General features: G+C 45.1%; 2 protein-coding genes across 2 annotated transcripts in view; one reads left to right on the top strand and one right to left on the bottom strand.

Moving 5' to 3' along the window:
* The window catches only part of CNTNAP2 (contactin associated protein 2), a 1,803,519-nt gene that overhangs the window by 301,428 nt on the left and 1,482,774 nt on the right, over positions 1–19,317 (top strand). The gene's annotated exons all lie outside the window — the stretch shown is intronic.
* Positions 10,950–19,317, bottom strand: part of LOC128332022 (uncharacterized) — a 64,255-nt gene continuing 55,887 nt past the window's right edge. Inside the window, exon 7 of the mRNA XM_053266201.1 lies at positions 10,950–11,058. The gene's annotated coding sequence lies outside the window, so the exon portion shown is untranslated. The remainder of the gene's footprint in view (positions 11,059–19,317) is intronic.

Below are 19,317 nucleotides of genomic sequence, written 5' to 3'. Positions count from 1 at the left end.
ACCCCCATCCTTAAACGGGTTTAGCAGAGTGAGTGCTCCGTGAACCCCATTTATCCTATTGTGAGTCACCACAGCGTGGCTCCACGCTGCAGCAACTCATGGGTAGATCCCTGCCCGGGAGGCTACAACAAGCCTCCCAGCATGGGGGTCTCCCCAGCATGCCCCACACACTCACATGGGGCATGTTGGGACTTCTGGGGGTCAGGCAGCCCCTGATCTCTGCCACCCCTACCAGCTCCGTGATGGAGCCAGTAGCTGTGATTAGTAGCAGGTACCAATCTGGCCGCCCAGAGCACGGCATTAGATTGTCTGCAGGTCAAGCCCGCTCTTTCCACAGAAGCCCTGCAGGCTCTACACACGGATCGTGTGTAGAGCCTCATTAAGTTAAATACATCATTTAGATCTGTTTCTTTTTTAAAACCTATGAAAGATCCAACCCAAATTGAAACTGCAGCAAAGAGAAAGATTCCTTCTCCTTGTGCACTGCAGTCCTAATATGGATGAGGCCTTTTAAGCTGGTATTATTAAAAGGGGGGGGGGAGAGACAAAAGATAGAGTTACATTGACAACATTGACATCATGCATAGTTTGACCTTGAGGCAGAGGGCTGAACTTGTGACACCCCCCACTCACCACCAATATGTCAGCATCACATTATACGGGTATGCTGGAGCCTACATTTTAGTTTGATTTAGCTTGTATTGTTCTTTTAGATGCAGAGGGGGGTTTTAAATGTAGTTTCCAGTTTTATTCTTTTCTATGGAAACAGTTACTGTCCTCCTCAGTTTGAATCTGATGCTTTCCCATCCCCAAACAGTGACTGGCTCCCCATTCATTAAAGAAATGATTCGCAAAGAGTAGGCAGACAAAACAGAGAGAGATGCTAACACTGATAGCCAGCAAGACTTAAGTGAGCTTCCATTCATTGTCCTGAGAAGCACTTGTTGACAGTGGTGTGTATCTGCTGGACTGTGGATAAATGGTGGGAGAGTCAGAAAGTAAGTTAAGAGTATAATGGTCCCTGTCCTTGACCCTCACCTTTCAGTAAGAAACCATGACTCACTGCTGGAATAGGTGGAGGCAAGTGGGATCAGCAGTGAGTCTTTGACCAGTGAGTTGCTTAAGGCACTGGAAAATGCTGCTGCCTGGCCAGGCACGGTCAGTCTCCAGGGCAATATACACAGTAGAGGGAAGGCGCTTGGGTCAGTCATGTAAGCAAGAGCTAGGGCATCTCATGCAAGAGCCTGGTGGCCTCTCATGAGATCAGGCATGGGTATTTGAGCCATAGAAGCAGGAGGCTAAGGTGGAGATGGGGACAGTGGCTGATGTCTATGTTCCTCAGAAAGGGGCCTACTGAGAAGAATTAAGCAGACTGCTGAAGACAGAAATTCAAGGTGATGACAAACACCTTCCACTCTATGATCGAGGCCTTCAAGCAGACCAGGAAATCCATCAAAGAGACTTCTGTCTGATCCAGAATGCAAAAGCAACACACACACACACACCACCACCACCACCACCTTTCTCATGGTTGGTTAGCAAAATGTGGGTGTCAGGGCCATTGTCTCTCTTTCTCTTTTAGGTGGCCAGAAATTGTGGGTGTGCACATAGGCCAACATTTTCAGTTGGGCAACATCTGCATGAGGTCACAATGGCCAGCCCCCCTTCTTCAGACAGGCAGCATCAGCATGATGTCACAATGGTCAGTCTGTATTCTGCAGGTATTATGGAGGCACAATGGTCAGTGTCTCTCTCACTGAAGCAAGGAGCAGTGGTGTGTGGGCACAATGTCTCTATCACAGATATTGAAACAGACTGAAGGAAAAGTGTATAGACACAATTGTTATTGTTGTTGTTGTTACATTTATATCCAGCTCTTCCTCCAAGGAGCCCAGAGTGGTGTACTACATACTTGAGTTTCTCTTTCACAACAACCCGGTGAAGTAGGTTAGGCTGAGAGAGAAGTGACTGGTCCAGAGTCACCCAGCTAGTTTCATGGCTGAATGGCGATTTGAACTCGGGTCTTGGAGAATGATGAGGCAGGGAAGAATACCACCACTGCTACTGCTTACCTCCTTGGGAGACCTGTAAGTGAAGGGTAGTGGGGGGGGGGTGAATTGTTTAAAGTTGGTGGAGAGGATGTTTTAGAAAGGGGGAGGGTAATATTCTGAGCCTCAGTTGATTGGATCGTCATCAAGTTTTTCCTGTTTCCTAACCATTCCAAGTCTAGAGTGGGGATGCTCACCACCGCTCATTGAGGTGGGAAGCAGCATGTGGGCAGAGAAGAAGCAGACAAGGAGAAGAAGAGAGCTGGCAGGCAAGCACCACAGCTATTTCAGGGCTTCTCCTTACACCAAACACTCCTGGGTGGTAGTTTGGCACCACAAGAGGGAAAGATGATGTACAGGTATAGCAGTATTGGCAGCAGCCATGATATAACCCCAATATAACTCCTACATAGGATTTCCCAGTGTTACAGGATGATGTGTAGAGTCTGGCAGAACTGAATACAGTTTGAGAGAGAAACTAGAGGCCCTGGGGCAGGCAGAATGAAGAAGAAGAAGAAGAAGAAGAAGAAGAAGAAGAAGAAGAAGAAGAAGAAGAAGAAGAAGAAGAAGAAGAAGAAGAAGAAGAAGAAGAAGAAGAAGAAGAAACCCTCAGATACAGTAGGACTTCAAATGTCAGCATTTGTCCCATGTGGGGCAGATTGGGAGAGAGACCCAAAGCCAGGAGGCATTAGGTGGAGCAACAGTAATAGGCAGAGACAAGGATTTTCTAGCAATCTAGATTCAGTGGGGTTTCAACCTGAAGTATGTACCCAGAGTGGCAAATTCAGCAAAAGCTGAAAATAAGAGTGATTCTTTCTGATGGAGGGTGCAGTGGGGGGAGTGCTCTTCCTGGTCGCCACCATTTTTCCTAGAACCCCCTGCCAAATAATGTTACATCATGACATGGGTGGTATGTGTATATACGAATAGGACAACGAATATTTATATACCGCTTTTCAACCAAAATTCCCAAAGCAGTTTACATACATACATGCATACATACATAAAATGGCTCCCTGTACCCAAAGGTCTCACAGTCTAAAAAAGAAACATAAGGAAGACACTAGCAACAACCACTGGAGGGATGCTGTGCTGGGGTTGGATAGGGCCAGTCACTCTCTCCCTGCTAAATAAAGAAAATCACCACTTTTAAAAGGTGCCTCTTTGCTCAGTTAGCAGGGACATATATGTATATGCCATATGGCCATGTATATGGAAGTCTGTGGTTGGCCCTTTTTTTTTGCACTGCATTTTTTTTACACCATACACCCGAGGGGTGAGTGTGATCCAAATCTTTACATCACTGATACGTAGAATATTCTCATAGTCAATATTATTCAACATAGGTTGTTTTTTGCATTATGTTTCTTATGTGCGTATGTTGTATTTTCATTGTGTTTGGACACACTCCTGTTTCTACATTTGTTAATACATCATCATCATCCCATTTGAGAGGTTTCCAGATGCCCCACCCCCCACATCTATTTTGCTTCCCTAACCAAGTTTCCATCTGACCACAAAATTCCATTTACCCACTAAACTGAACTGTAGAAAAGGCAATTCTATTTCAGGATGTGGCTTCATCAGTAAACCTGTCCTCTTTTTTTGCATCCTGATTCAATTTATCTTCAGCTGGCTAGAAGAAAAGAACTGAATAAGAATGAGAAAGGCACTTAGTTCTGATAAGAAAAAGAATGATATACTGGGAGACTTTTTCAGTTGAGAATTGGAGAAGGCAATGTTCTACTCTAACCCCATTGCTTCAATATCCTCTCACTCTGCATCTAAAGCCAACATAATGAGCAGCAGCCAGACTAACTCGGTTCTCTTGTTACAATGCTCACACAAAAATGTTCGCCTATCCCTCTGCCCTGTTGCCCCTGATATATGTTCCTGTGGGTCCCTCAGCCCTTAGGGACATATTTTTGGGAGTATCGGGGCCAGTAGAGGGAAGAGGGGATTGGAAAAACTCTTTCTGCAGGTAAAACATTCTAATGTAAGGGCTGCGTTAGTCTGGATACTGCCATTGTATATAGGTTTCCAATTAGTGTTAGATCTTCATGATGGACACTTTTTTCAAGTGTTGGTATTTACTTATAATGCTTCATAGTTTTTCAACTTCTAAAGTTGCTAGTGCATTTTAAAAACTGATACATATCTCATCGGTGTCATACATGGTGTAGTGGTTAGAGTGCTGGACTAGGACCAGGGAGACCTGAGTTCAAATCCCCATTCAGCCATGATACTTGCTGGGTGACTCTGGGCCAGTCACTTATCTCTCAGCCTTCACAACGTTGTTGAGAGGAGAAACCGAAGTATGTAGTACACCACTCTGGGCTCCTTGGAGGAAGAATGGGATGGATATAAAATGTAAAAATAAAAATAAAATTCAGATCAATTGTAGCCTTTTAATGGGAAACTGCTGTAAGAGTAGGACATAATAGAGCTCTTCTCATGGTCAAGTGAGAAGGGCTCCAGCTCCGTCTGTGGGGAGAGCGGGTTTGCCCGACACTCCTTTCAAATGAACAACTGACCCCTCTCACCTCCTCCCTGGGTGAGTGGATCAGCTTCCCAGACGAGCGGCAGCTCAGCTGTGGCACTCCTTTGCCTTGTCTGACAGCTCTGGGGGTCAAGTGCAGGGAAGCGCCACCATGTGGTGCCCTGCCCCTCGGAGTCCCAGTAATGGTGCATTTCTGGGACACCCCTTCCTGAGTGTGCCTTCCATGGCTGCAAGCAGCCATGGCAGACACATTTCTAATTAAAGAACCTTTTTATTCATATATTTTCAAAGCTTAATATTATTTTCTATTCACTTAAATGTTTTTGAATGATACCTATGGCTCATTGTCACCTGTTCTTCCACGGTGATGTTAGATCTACCAAGCACAGGAAAGACATATCCCATGTCTCATTTTCCTTTTTCTTTCTCAACAGTTCACTCCAACTGCCCTCAATTTGGCATGAATCTCTAGAACAGGAATGCTGTGAGCGGGAGTTTTTGCTTTACTGCCAGAGTGACCCAGAGCAGTAGCACCAGAAGTTCTGGGCAGACGTCCAATATCAGCATATGATAACAGGGTACAGGTCTTAGCAGAATGCTGATGCTGTAGTTCATGACATGGGCAAATCTTGGTTTAGGATATGTTCAGATTTATAGACCCTAGTTTCACCCTGTGACTCGCCTGTGCTCTGCCCCTCTGGTATATACTATTTTTGCCATAGCCAGTTTCTAGCAACAATGTCAATATCTGCAGCTAAATACACAAAAGCAACATATAGAGCCCTTTCTCATGATTGGGGAGAAAAGGCTCAAGGGAGAGCGGGGAGGAAGGCTGCTTGCACTTACCTCCCTTCCACACACCCATACAGGCAGCCCTGCTCGAAGTTGCACGGAGCAGGGCAGAGGGATCCGGGGCTGGAACTTGTTCTGGCCTCCATGCATCCCACAATGCAACACATGACATGCATGTTGCAATGGGGGTTTCCCCCATCAGACAGGTGCTCTATGAGCCCATCTCTGTGTCTCCTCGGGCTGAATTCAGATATTTCTATACTAGGCGGTATATTGAATGAATGAATGAATGAATGAATTCAGCCCAAGGAGACATATGATACACATGAAACCTGGTAGCCAGGGTAACCCTTAGCCTTGGCTCACAGCCACATTCATTAAGAGGGTTAGGCAGGTGGAGAGCAGCAGGATCTGTGAGGATCCTGCTCCTTCTCACGACCAGCCTAATCCTGCCTGGGCTGCCCACACAGGGTTAGGCTGGTCATGAGAACAGCCTCATAGATGTTTAGTCAGGCCCTTAATTTGGCAAGGGCTGTTGGGCAAGATAACAGAGTCATAGGGCCCTGACAGACAAAATGAGGAGCCAAAGAAGCTTCTAACCAAGCTTCCCCAAACAAGCAGATAATTCATCCGCAGACAACCCAATGGCAGCATGGTTTGTTTTGCTGTCAGTGGTTTCTTTGGCCCCTCCCTCTGCCATTCGACCAATCCACAGCTGTTTCTCAGCTGCTCTGTGCCAAGCCTCTTTCAACAAGCTGAGAATAAAGCCTGTGGTTTGGTTCGGACTCAACCCAATGGCAAATTCAACCATGCTTTAAACAAACAAGCCAACCCAAACTGTAGTTGATTGTACAATAACTTTTTCAGAGTAAATAATGTGGTTACTTTTTTGCCCTTTTCTACAAGTTTATTCATTAAGTATTTGCTGTATGCAGAAAAAAGCGACACCAAAAAGCTTATTAGGCAGTCATTACATGGGCCCTAATTGTTATCATTTTTGAATACTGGAAAAACAATGCTCTGTTTCCACTCAGCAGGAAGCACATATGTCCTAGTGGCTCAAATGAACAATTTGGACAGTACTGGATTCCACCAATCAAGGGATGGTTTATATAAGTCTGAAAACATTATGTTTTCCTCCAGAGCCCTACTGGGCAAATGTAAGACCATTTTGGACAGTTAACTGAGCAAAGAGACACATTTCAAAGTGGCAATTCTCTTATATTTAGCAGGAGGAGACCAACTGGCCCTATCAAACCCCAGCACAACATCCCTCCAGTGGCTCTTGCAGGAGTCTACCTTATGTTTCTTTTTATAGTGTGAGCCCTTTGGGGGACAGGGGACCATCTCATTTATGTATTATTGATTTTTTAAATGTAAACTGTTTTGAGAACTTTGGTTGAAGAGCAGTATATAAATAGGTGGTGGTGGAGGAGGAGGAGGAGGTCATTTCCAGGTCTCAAAAGATTGGCTCATAAGAATGCTCTGAGATTTTCCAAATGTTTCAGGTGGTGATGACAGCAGAATAAAGAGACACCAGAATCAAGACTGACACAGGCCAGACCTGGTGAGAGGAAGCAAGAAAGGCACAAATCGTGGAAGAGAAGGTGGAGAGAAAGATCTTAGCTTTCTCTAATCCAGGCAGGCATAACTCGTTATCTAACAAGCCAAACACAGCACACCTGCCATGTCTTGTGGCCTGCCAGGTACTTGAAATGTTCAACCTCCTTGTTTATGCAGTCTCAAGCACATACAAAAAGCAGGAAATTGATCAAGCTGCTCTCTGGCCACAATACATGGATGGTTGGCTGCATTTGGCTAAGTGGGACACAAGTTGTACAAGTTGTTCTGCCATGAAATGCCACCAATATCTTACTATTGTTGGAAAAGGAGAGGTACAATTTTTCATTCTGAATACATGAGGATTCTGTTCCTGGGACCTCTGTTCCAATAATCTGACTGATCTTATAGGGATCATTTAATGCATGGACTAAAACTCCAGAACTCAACAAACCAAAAAATTGCTCAAAGAAATTTCCAGTTTCTGCCATGCTAAAGAGCAGCCATCCCAAACAAGATGAATGTTTCATTAGAATTAGTAGTTGACATACTGCACAACATTCCATCTGTCCTGTAACAGAATGTACATGCAGTTGCACAAGAGCGCTCTTGCGCAGATTCAGGAACTTGTGCAAATGTAGTTGCATGACCGGTCATGGGAAATAATGGCCATAGACTGTGCAACTGCATTTTCACAAATCCCTGCATTTGTGCAAGAGCGCTCTTGCACAACTGTGCATATATTGCATTACAAAGGAGATGGAACATTGTGCAGTATGTTAGCCAGTTTCACTTTCAAGCAGCATCCTTCTTCACAACACAGCCTCATATTTCATCACATGAAAAGATGAGTGGGTTTTTTTCTTAACAGTTACAAGAAAAAGGCAAACCAAATGTCCAGGAAAAGTTCACTAAGTAGTTGCCAACATGAGTTATTTCAGTATCTCTAAATAATTAGTTAAGATACGCTTGTCTCTATCATTAAAAACACAATTAGACAGGGAGATTTTTTAAAATGACAGTAGAAAATGGTTTTTCAGGTAATTTCTGATAGTATTAAATGTGGTTGTCATTTCAATTAATAACCGGGCATCTTTCATTGAATATTATCCATCCCTCTGTTTGACCTGTCTGCTCAATATTGTGCATGTGAAATGATTAGGGCAATTAAAAAAAAAAAGTTACTAGAAAGAGCTCACAAGTGTATGTGAATACTTGTTCATTGTCTCTGAGAATGCTTAACACTGCAAATTAGAGGCCATTTTCTCTCATTGTTTCTCAGCACATTTCTTTCCACTTCATTGGTAATACTTAATCTGTTCACAGATTTCAGGATTTCTTGACATCCTTGATTGCATTGAGAGTTTTGGCTTTATTTCAGTGCTTTACTTTTCTCAAGCTGTCATGAATGTCTGAATGTCTTATTAATGTTTCCACCAATGGTGATTGGCCAAATGGCTAGAAGAGGCCGGATAGGCCAGAAAATTTTATCCCCACCACGAAGCCTGAAAATTCTGTTTGGTTATATATGTTGTCTTACTGTATTTGGCTATATATATTGTCTTACTGTATATTACTTCACTGACTGACTTACTAAGAGAAACATCAAAATGATCAAGGTAATTTTAAAATGCACAAAAGTTGTTCACACGACCAGTAAGGATGGTGCAAGGAGAAAGATGGGGAAGAGGGCTCCTGCCTGCCCGCATGATCAGATTTCTTTTCAAGGCTCTGCTGCTTGCACAGCACATGAGCCACACCACCTCAGTGAGCCAGACAAGGATGACTTTATGCTGGCAGAGTGTGTTTGCCTGTGTGTGTGTGTGTGTGTTTGTGTGTGTGTGTGTGTGAGAGAGAGAGAGAGAGAGAGAGAGAGAGCGTGCGCTTCAGAAAATGGAAGACATTATGCGTGATTCTGGCTACTAGAAGAATACAGCCTTGGGGGCCTCAAGAATTATTTTGTTTCTTTCTCTCACACACAAAATGACTGCCTTGCAGAATCCTAATGGAGGCCACAGACTCTACTATGTAGTGTGCTATAATTATGTACCATTGTAGTAATACTTTAATTCAAACCCTCTTGCAAATTATGCTCTTCCAGATGGGAAGGACTAATGCAAATCAGAATATAAAAGCTTCCTGAAGAGGTGTCCCATTATTCATATTTTCAAAGCAGCCAGTGTTTTGAACACCTGCCGCACACCCTTCATTTTTTGCACTAGTGACTAGAGATTTCTTTGCAAGAAGCTGTGGGTGACTGAAACTTCAGTTTCAATTCAAATCTAACGGGGGGAGATGAATAAATGATTGCAGTCTCGAAGGTAAGTGGCTGCTAATTAAACTTCAATCAAAATGAACTATGCCCATTCATAAGCTCGATTCACATTTTGAACTCACAGATAATGCTGCCCCAGTGTAATGAAAGCCTTGACAATAAGAGGCAGAGGGTGGTTACGTGTTTAAAAGCTACAAGGACAGGAGACACAGGGCCAGAGCATATCTTGTGGTCACCAAGATAGTGCTGCTGAAAATGGCCTCCCTGTGAAGATTGATAACTGTCCAGCCTCTAACAGCATGTGGAACCTGGTCATCACAATGGGGATCTCCATGCCCCCTCCAGTGGCCATTAAGAATGTGGAATGGAGCTGTAGAAAGACACAACATAGTGACCGGCCTCCATTTTGTAAGTCATTCTAAACATCAAGGGCCAAGCAGGGATGACTCAGCATGCAGAGACCATTTGATGACTGTCATGTTTACTGTGAGTGTGACTCAAAGTCTTCTATCAATTCCAGTCTTGCAAGCCTCCAGCTCTAGTGTGCTGTATTTCCATGGTGTGGAAGTAGCATGTATCTATGCCCATACACATTTCAGGTCATACAGCATGCAAGTACAGCCGGAGAAACTAATTACGCTAACTTGGCAGGAAGAAGGCTAAGATGGAAATCTTCTCCTAGGACTGGTTCACACAGGCATGAGCACCATCACTTCATTTCTTGATACTTGATTAATGGACACAATAGCCCTATTCACACATCAGTTCAATGTGTATGCAATCTATGTATAGAGTACACATGTGTATTGATCTGTACACACCTACAGTTATTCACGTGTTATGTTCAACACATGTACAACAGTTCATGCAATCTGTACTTTACATTTTTGAGGGGTCCAGTTCCCATGTTGACTTTCAAAATTAATACATGTAGTCACATGAAAACCCATATGAATATATAGGTGGTTGTAAATGCATACAATACAATGGGGCCATTCACAAGACAGGGCAGGTGGGGGGAAGGCTGCTCCAACCCACGTTCCCCCCCCCCCAGATGTTCGCTAAAGTGTTGTTGGGAGCACGGGTTGCACTCCCAGATGATCCTCTCTGTGTGGCGCTGTATGGAGCTCCCGAGGCCAGGACAGTGCATCCTGGCCTCCCACAATGCAATTGACATGTGCAGTGCATTGGGGGATTCCCCCAGAAGATGGGCACTCTAGGCACCCATCTCTGTGTCCTCTGGGGCTGAATGCAGCCCCAGAGAACAAATGATACTGGAGCCCGTGTTAAAGGCTTGCTTGAGCCCTTAACCTCAGCTAAAAGCCGGATTAATGAGCTGGGCTAAGTGGCGCTGCCCGGCTGGGATCGGGCCTGATCCCAGCAGTTTTCACATACAGCCTAACCCAGGCTGGGCTTCCCTAGCCAAGGTTAGTGTGTGTGTGTGAGAACAGCCTCATAATGTGAATAGTCCTGAAGTCTGTAGAAAGTTGCATTTGAGGTGACATTGAGGTGAGATGAAAGTTCTGTCTGTGGTGGTGAGATCTATGATAGGTCATTCACAATGCAACTATTTGCTTTGCTGTGGCATGATTTTCACTGTAAATCAAGAGAAAATTGTGTATCTTCAATGTTCATGCACATTTTATTTGATTCAAAGTTATATTGCAATGGCATTTCCCTCTGAAGATGCACGTTTTCTTCTTGTAAGGCAAGGAACATAAATATTTGTAATTATTCTGGATGCAAGAGATAAAAAATATTGTAAATGAGGTATGGATTTCCTCTCATCTTTATTGATTCATGTGCTAGTCCTCCCCTTGCATCTCATCGGAGCAGTTCTTCCATATATCATTTGGCACTGCATAGATTCATATCGTCACAAACTGGAATAATAGTAAAATAGATATCCTTATCTTTCACACCAAACAACTGTACATCTCTAGCAACTGACAATGTAATTCTTTTAGGCTGTTTTTCAGATTCTTCAAAAGAACTCTATCTAAAACCTATTAGCTCTCCCTGCCTCTCACTGTCTCAAATTCAAAACTGTGTGAGCTGTTTTTGTGCTTCCTCCCTCCCAGCTGAAGGGTATTGCTTTCCAAAGCCTTCAAAGAGATTCTGCAACATGAAGAAAATACCCACAGTCATCAAGGAACATCAAGGTTCTTCTGTTAGGTCCTTAATCATCTATTAGTTTCTCTAGACACCGTAGAACAGCCATAGGGTACTCCACAGAATAGGCCATTCACAGTAATCCAACAGCTATACTCATAACAGTATGTTTACATAAGTGTATTCTTGCTGCTGCAAATTGTATAAATGGTGTAACTGAAGACTAAGTTGGTTAACAAAGTGCTTCTCTTACATCGATAATGAAATAGCTGTTACTGTTTGTTTCCATTTCTTACTTGTAAATCCTAGCAATTATTTCCCTACCTACAACCAGTTGTGGAATGGTTTGGTTACTGCAAAACAGCAGGATAGGAGGGGAAGAGGAGAAGAGACCTTCCAAATACCCTCCTGCCCATCATGTCCCTCTATGGCATTAGGATAGCTCAGTCAATCACTGCAAAAGGATGCTTCAGTGCCATCAAAAATGTTTTGACACATTATGAAGCTATTCTCACAATGGGGGAAAACCGGGCTAAAGAAGCCCAGCCCGGTATTTCCCCATCGTGAGAACCAGTGGGCTCACGGGTGAGCCCAGTGGTTCTCTTGTGGCTAGCCCGCCAAAGTAGCCCTCCCCTTAGCCCAGGTTAGCAGGGTGAGCGCTCCGCTAACCCGGGTTTTCAGATTGTGTGCTGCCATGGCACGGCTCTGCGCCATGGCGACACACAAGGAGACCCCCACCGGGAGGCTGCAAGCAGCCTCCCAGACTTGGGTGTCTCTCCAGGATGCCCTGCATGCTTGTGTGGGATGTCCTGGAACTTCCAGAGGCCACGCGCCCCTGATACCTGCTGCCCCTGTCAGCTCCGTGACAGAGCCGGCAGTCGTGTGGGTGGCCGATTCGGCTGCCCAGCTACAAGCAACTGCTCATTTGCGGGGGCCCGCACTCCCCACAAGAACCCTCTCAGGTGCTTCACACCGATCGTGTGAAGCGCCTCACTATTTCAACCCTGTATTGAAACTTACTAAATCAATAGGATAAGCCCCTAGGAAACTAAAAAAATCTGCCAGAAGGCCTTTGTAGTAAAATATTATGGAATCCCCATCATATTTAACAAATAAATAAATAATATAGCACCCCAAGACATTTTTGTAAGGGCAATATAGAAATCAAATAAATAAATAAATAAATATGAGGATATTCAAACGTGCAGCCTAACCCAGGGTAGGGCAGACCAGCCTGGTTAGGCTCTGCATGTGAAGCGCTGGATCCACGTGGAACCTGGCACTGCCTGCCCACCTGACCCAGCTTTTTACCCTGGTCTTAAGCAGAGATTAAGGGTGTGAGTGTGACCTTAAAACCCCAGCGAGGTCATGTGTCTGCTCGGGCTGCTTGCAACCCGAGCAGACACAAATTTGGGCACCTGTTGTGCCTGTTGCAAAATGGGTATCCCTCATTGTATCGTTGGATATGTGGGGACTGGGAGAATGAGTCCTGACCTCCACTGATCCACGCTGGGTGGCCGGCGGCATGCTGAAGATGCAGCAGATGATCTTCTGGGGGAAGAGTAGATTACACCCTGACTTCCCCACTATCACACTCCCCATGCTTGTGGGAAGCATGTGAATAGCCTTTATATTTTCTCTATATACATTGAGGATTTTTCATGACCTCACTGGGGAAGGAGGACGGGCTGCAGAGAAGGAAGGAGCAGCCACCATCCTCCCCTCCACCACACCACGCACCCACATGAGCAGTGGTTCAACGGAGGGAGACACTGGGAGTGGGAGGACTTCCCCCCTCCCAAATCTCAGGGTGCCCCAGGACACAAGCGTGGTGGCTGCTCTCATTAGAGCAGCCACCATGCTCAGCACAGCCACTCCTTCCCACCAGCTCGCTGCCAGAAACAGCGGCAGGTTGGGGAGAAGCTGTTTAACCCGGTCAACCAGATGATCACCAGCTGAGGTTAAGCAAACCACAGGACCGCTTAACGGCAACTAAACGTCAACTATTTTTAAAACAGATTTACTTTGCTGGTTTCCCATTTCCTAAAGCAAGTTTCCATTTAACTGAGAAAAAGAGATAGTATTGCCATTCCTTACTTTCCAAAGCACTCAGCATTTGTTTCCTCTGAGTACTGCTGTTAAACATAAAATCAACAATATTTTCTGATTGCCTAAATATGTATTATTAGTTATGCATAAAGACCAGTAGTCAAATTGCATTTGCTGCATGCCATAAATCATAGAATGACATGCAAATAGTGTTGTTGAAGCTTGATACTTATCTTAAAAAAAACAACCCACCATCAGATTTTTACAAAATGCTTCTGAAAATAGAATGAGTGTTAATTGCAATTCACTGAGTAATTAGGGGGAAAGAGTACAAACTGCATACCTTTCAGAGGCAATTAGGTGCTGCTGAACATGACAACTCTAACCATTGGGTCAATTATACTATTATGCAGCTATAATCTAGAATAATTCCACAAATGTCAATTTTTTGCCAGAGTAATTGAGATTAGAATATGGTTCACTGTGTTTGTTTGTTTTTTTTAAAAAGACTTGATTATGGTAAACACTGCTGCTAACTATCCTGGGTTAGAATTGATCCCACTGATAGGTTTTGTGGAAAGCAATCTGACTGAGTTATAACTTTGTTAGAGAGCTATAGAGTTTATTACTCTATGCCGGCAGGAGGAGTGGGGCTGGTGGTAGCAAGAGTGTGGCCTGTGGCAAGCACGGCAGCAAGAGGGGAGGCAAGAGCGGTGGCAAGATGAGTCAGCAGGTGAGAGAGCAAGGAAGTGGGTGGAGGAGAAGCAGCAGTGCTAAAGCGCCACAATGGAGTTTGCGCGCAGGGGAGGTGCTACAAAAATAATGGGTGAAAAAATTGTGCACCAGGGGAAAAAATGACAGGAGGCCATTGTTCATTTATTGAATGCTCCCCCACCACTGAACTTGTTACCAGGGACGTAGCTAGGGGAGAAGGGGCCTACGTTCACCCCTCTCCCCTGCAGCCCCTTGGAGTGAGGGAGATAATGAAGAATATAGGGAAGGGTGGAGTTCGGGAGCTGGGTTCTTTGAACCCACCCCCTCAATTATAGCTACACTCCTGCTTGTCACAGTACTGTGGCATCCTTTGTTTTAAAAAGCAAGGAAATTTAATTAAAGCACACAAAAATCTCCATGTTACAGGGATAGTTATGGGTGTGGCAGCACCAGCTGAGCTTCAAAAAAAGAGGAAATTTGATGGCCCATGATGTTCACACCATGAGGGCATGAGATCTGATGTTGAGCCTGAGATATTGTATCAAAATACAATATTACAAAATTAATGCGGTAACACTAATTCCCAGCCTGTTGCCACCAGCCTATGCAGATAATGCACTGGAGCATGGAGGACCTCATCAAATAATGTATCCATGATTATGATTTTGGAGGCCAGTACAATATCTCAGACTGGACATCAGATCTCATGCCATTATGGTGTGAACATCATTGGTTATCAAATGTCCTCAGATTTTGGAACTCAGTTATTGCTGACCCACCCTTAATATCCCACTGAAGGTTTTTTTCCCTTTAATTGAATGTATATATGGGTTGACATGTTGAGAAGCAGTAGATGGGAAAGCAGCATTTCCGCAGGTTTCCCACTGTCATGAATGGGGAAACCTTCAGTGACACTGCTTCCACATCTACTGCTTCTGAATTGTGTCAGGGCTTGCTTTGAAGTCCGCAACAGCCTTGGGACAGACCATTACAGCAATGATATACTGCTCATCACATCAGACATGGCACTTAGGTGTTGATATTTGGACATTTAAACAATGTAATCTGGTTTGCCATATATGTGTGTTTGTGTATGTGTATATATGTATGTGTATGCATCAGGGGCATAGCTAGGCGATAGGGTTCCCGTGTTCACTCCTCTCCCTGGTGGCCCCTTGGAGTCCCTGAGTACCTTAAGGTGTTCATTAACCCTATTGGATAAAATGTTCCCATTTGCACTGTACTTGTCATTGTGATCGGGAAGAACCTAGCTATCTAAGGGAACATTGTCTGAAGTAGGCAAAAAAGATTCCAGGATGGGGCTAAAAAATTTCTACTCAGGCCCCAAAAGGACAATTAGTGAGGAGGGTCACTCTCCAAGCATGAACTGCCAGCTATAGCAGCTGAGACCCTCAATGGCTGTTTGGCTCCACCCCTTTCCCTGCCAGCAGCCAATCGCTATTGCCCCTTTGCCTTGTATTCCATTCAGTTGGGGCTGGGGCACACAAGCCACGCCCAAAACAAGCTGCATGATAGGCTCCATTTCAAACTGCTCTGTTGTGCTATTGCACAAAATTCCCTTGAAATATGAGGCATGGCACAGGTTGCACAATTGTGAAAGCACAAACATGTTTATGCTAGTGCGACACTAGTCTGAAGTGCAAGCTCCAAACTTAGCAGAAGAAGCTAGCATAACAGCCTTGCACTAATGCAATACCCTTGCACAAGTGCAGTGATAGTCAGGATGTTGGCCATTATTTTCTTCTCAGTTCAAAAGGGTTTATTATTTATTGCTTTTGGACACAATTCTCCACATTAACCTGAATGAACTGTGTGAGCTGTGCAAGAGCATAATAGTGCACTCACACTTCTCTCTGAGGTTGGTCTGTCCACTAGGCAGACCGAGGGCACCAATTCTTGGAGGGATGGGTGCTTCCGCTCCCACTGTGGTGCTTCCACTCCCTCTGCATGGCAGTTGGAGCAGTTGTGGCTGGGGCAGGGAGGGCAGTGAAGAAGGACATTATATCATTTAAAATCCTGCCACTGCTGCCACCCCCACACCACTGCCCAGCTCGGTGTGGAGTCCACACTGACCACACACCCAGCCTCCGCTACTCACCTGGCCCTTTAGTATAACTAACTCTAATAGCGTCTGATGAAGAGCCAGTTGTAAGTAGTAATGGGGGTGAGTTTGCAAGTATGGTGTTAGAAATACAAACACTAACCACTCAGAATGTCTCCCCTCAGGCCCAGACCATTTTGAATGCAGAAGGTTCCAAGTTCCCTTCCTGGCATCTCCAGACAGAGAGACTCCTGCCTGTAACCTTGGAGAAGCCACTGCCAATCAGAGTAGACAATACTCAGCTAAATGGGCCAATGGTCTGACTCAGTGTAAGGCAGCTTCCTATGTTCCTATGGATTCATTCCTATCCCATTAGTAGTTAGCCCTCCATGCCAATTCCCCCCTTCCCAAGCCAAAAAGCTTACCATTGAGAAAAGGGAGATTTTTTAATTTAATTTAATTTATTTTTTTTACATTTTATATCCCACTCTTCCTCCAAGGAGCCCAGAGCGGTGTACTACATACTTAGGTTTCTCCTCACAACAACCCTGTGAAGTAGGTTAGGCTGAGAGAAGTGACTGGCCCAGAGTCACCCAGCTAGTATCATGGTTGAATGGTGATTTGAACTTGGGTCTCCGCGGTCCTAGTCCAGCCCTCTAACCACTACACCACACTGGCTGGTGTAATGATAATCAGCAGCAGGAAGGGCTCACTAGAGATGGGAGTGGTCGTTGCAGATTCTCTTTCAGTGGAAATGATGTCATTTTCTGCCTGGGAACATGGAATCTGTAGTGTTCTTTGCCTCTCAAATTGAATCAGGAGGCAAAGCAAACCATATAACCTCATGCTCCCCACAGGAAATTATTACCAGGGAGGGAGCACAGGAGTTTTACTTTTCAAGACTAAATCAGGAGGGACAGAAAAATACACAGCCCATGCTCCCCAGCAAGCTCAGCAGTGGCATTCACACTTTAAGTCGAGGAATCACCAGAAAAGGCTTCTGTTATCTCTTGTGAGCCTTTCTCAAGGCTGCTTATTTCTTCCCTCTTCTCAACTGCCAGTTTTTTGCTTGGGAAGAGGTGGGAGGATCTGGAAGGAGAGGAGGTATCTCACCACCACCAACCCCTCAAACGTTCTGTAAAAATATTCTGTAAGGATATCCAACAAGTACTTTTAAGAAATGGGGGGTGGGGGAGAAATCCCAATTTTTTTTGTGGCAAGCCAGTGAGCGTTTGTACATCATGATAACTTGAAATGAAAACAGGTTCTATATACAGGCCCATGTAGTGTGCAGTGCTCTCTGAACAGTTTCTGCAATGCCTGTGCTGCTGTAGACATGTAAAATTGACAGACTTGCACAAGAGCACTGTTGCCTACACTTGTGCGGCAACAGTTGTACAACACTACAAACATTATTTCCAATTAGGGATGTGCACGAACCGGTTCGCAGGCCATGATGGAGGCCTGCAAACCGGTTCGCATGGTGGCCGGTCTGACAAACCATCGGTGGGTGGTGGGGTTGCTTTAAGGGCGGGGGGGGGGGTTGTACTCACCCCTCCCACCACTTTTCCCCCTCCGGCGCTATCGTTTTTGTTAAAATCTTCAGGGCGGCAGGAGTCCTCCCTGCCACCCCTACCCTCTTGTTGGTGCAAGTTCAGTGAGGGGGTGCTCATGCACCTGCCGCCAACATGCGCGCACCGCCAACATGCACACACACGTCACACATGTTACTATGATGTGTGCGGCGTGCGGGCATCGGCAGGCGCAGGTGTGCCTGTTACTTCTGGGTATGTGCACCAACAAGGGTGTAGGGGCGGCAGGGAGGACTGCTGCCGCCCCAAAGATTTTAACAAAAACGACAGCGCCAGTGGGGGGAAAGTGGGGGGAGGGGTGAGTACACCCCCCCCCGCCCTTAAAGCAACTCCCCTGCCTGGCATCAGACCGCGCTTCTGCGGTCCGTGCACACCACTGTTTCCAATGGCAGTAATGCTGGATAACTGGGTTTGCGCCATTTTAGGCATTTGCAGAACAGTGCTCTTACATGATGCCATCCATTTTAAATAAATAAATAAATGCCTGCAGTAGCATGAACAGTGTTGAAATGCTCTAGGACACTCCATGATATGAGGACCATGGTTTGTATATAATCAGTTTCTCTTCACAAGGGATCCAATGCAGCTGACAACTAAACAGTAAAACTATCAATAAAGAAAACAGCAGTCATAAAACAAGATGAAAAACATCAACAGGGAGGGAGAAGGCTCAAGAGACAAAGTCAAAGAAGATGAGAGCAGCCCCGCTGAAGAAAGAGGGTTTGCATGCTTTCAGCTTGCACTGGCAAACTGGCAAGGAAGGAACAAAGAGAAACTCATATGGCAAGGAGTTCCTTCCACATGGTGGAAGCCACCATGCAGATGACCCACTCATATGTCATCACCAATACCAACTGAGCTTTAGAAGGCACTGGAACCCACAAGAGGGCTCTTCCAGATGATGCAGAGGACAGGCAGACTCATGTTGAAGAAGATGGTTCTTAAGATACCTTGGCTTTAAGCTGACAAGGGCAGCTTAATAATAATCACCAGCGGCTTGAATCATGACCACACTAACAGCATTCAAAGGCCTTTCAGAGAGTCAAAGCAGCCCCACTTGGATCATCTGTTTGAGAGAAGGGAAAAGGGAGAAGTGGGGGCTGGGTTTTATTCCCTCTCCCTCGAACACAGCAGTGAGATCACCAATTATCTGAGTGGGGCTGCAGGCATGTCACTACCGAGATGCTGAAAGAGCTTTTAAATAATGGGCAGATTCAGATGAATGTGAGCCCCAATGCATGAACAGAATGGGGTGCACCCAGAGTGTGCCTGTGTTGTGTTCCAGGCCTCCTAGGGCAGTCTGCACATGCTCTGTAGCACACCCAGCATAAGCACCAGGAGTCTGACACAGTCTCGCTTGGGTTCCATATTTGTGTTGGCTATTAGGGAGAGAAAAGCAAGAAACACACACCAAATTCCTTTATTTAGAAGAAAAAGAGAAAAGTAAGGCAATTATATCCAGAACTAGGATAGGGGTGGGGAGAAGGAAACAGGGATGAGGACAGATTAGAGCAGAGTTCATTTTGCAGAGCATACCAGAGGCAGACAGCTGTCAGCTGGACAAAGTTTTTGAGTATACAGTTCCAAAATAAGGGATAGGTGCTCCTTAGAAG

Source organism: Hemicordylus capensis, chromosome 6 (assembly GCF_027244095.1).
Source record: "Hemicordylus capensis ecotype Gifberg chromosome 6, rHemCap1.1.pri, whole genome shotgun sequence".
NCBI classification, from domain to species: domain Eukaryota; kingdom Metazoa; phylum Chordata; class Lepidosauria; order Squamata; family Cordylidae; genus Hemicordylus; species Hemicordylus capensis.
This window is presented reverse-complemented; position numbering and strand designations above follow the sequence as displayed.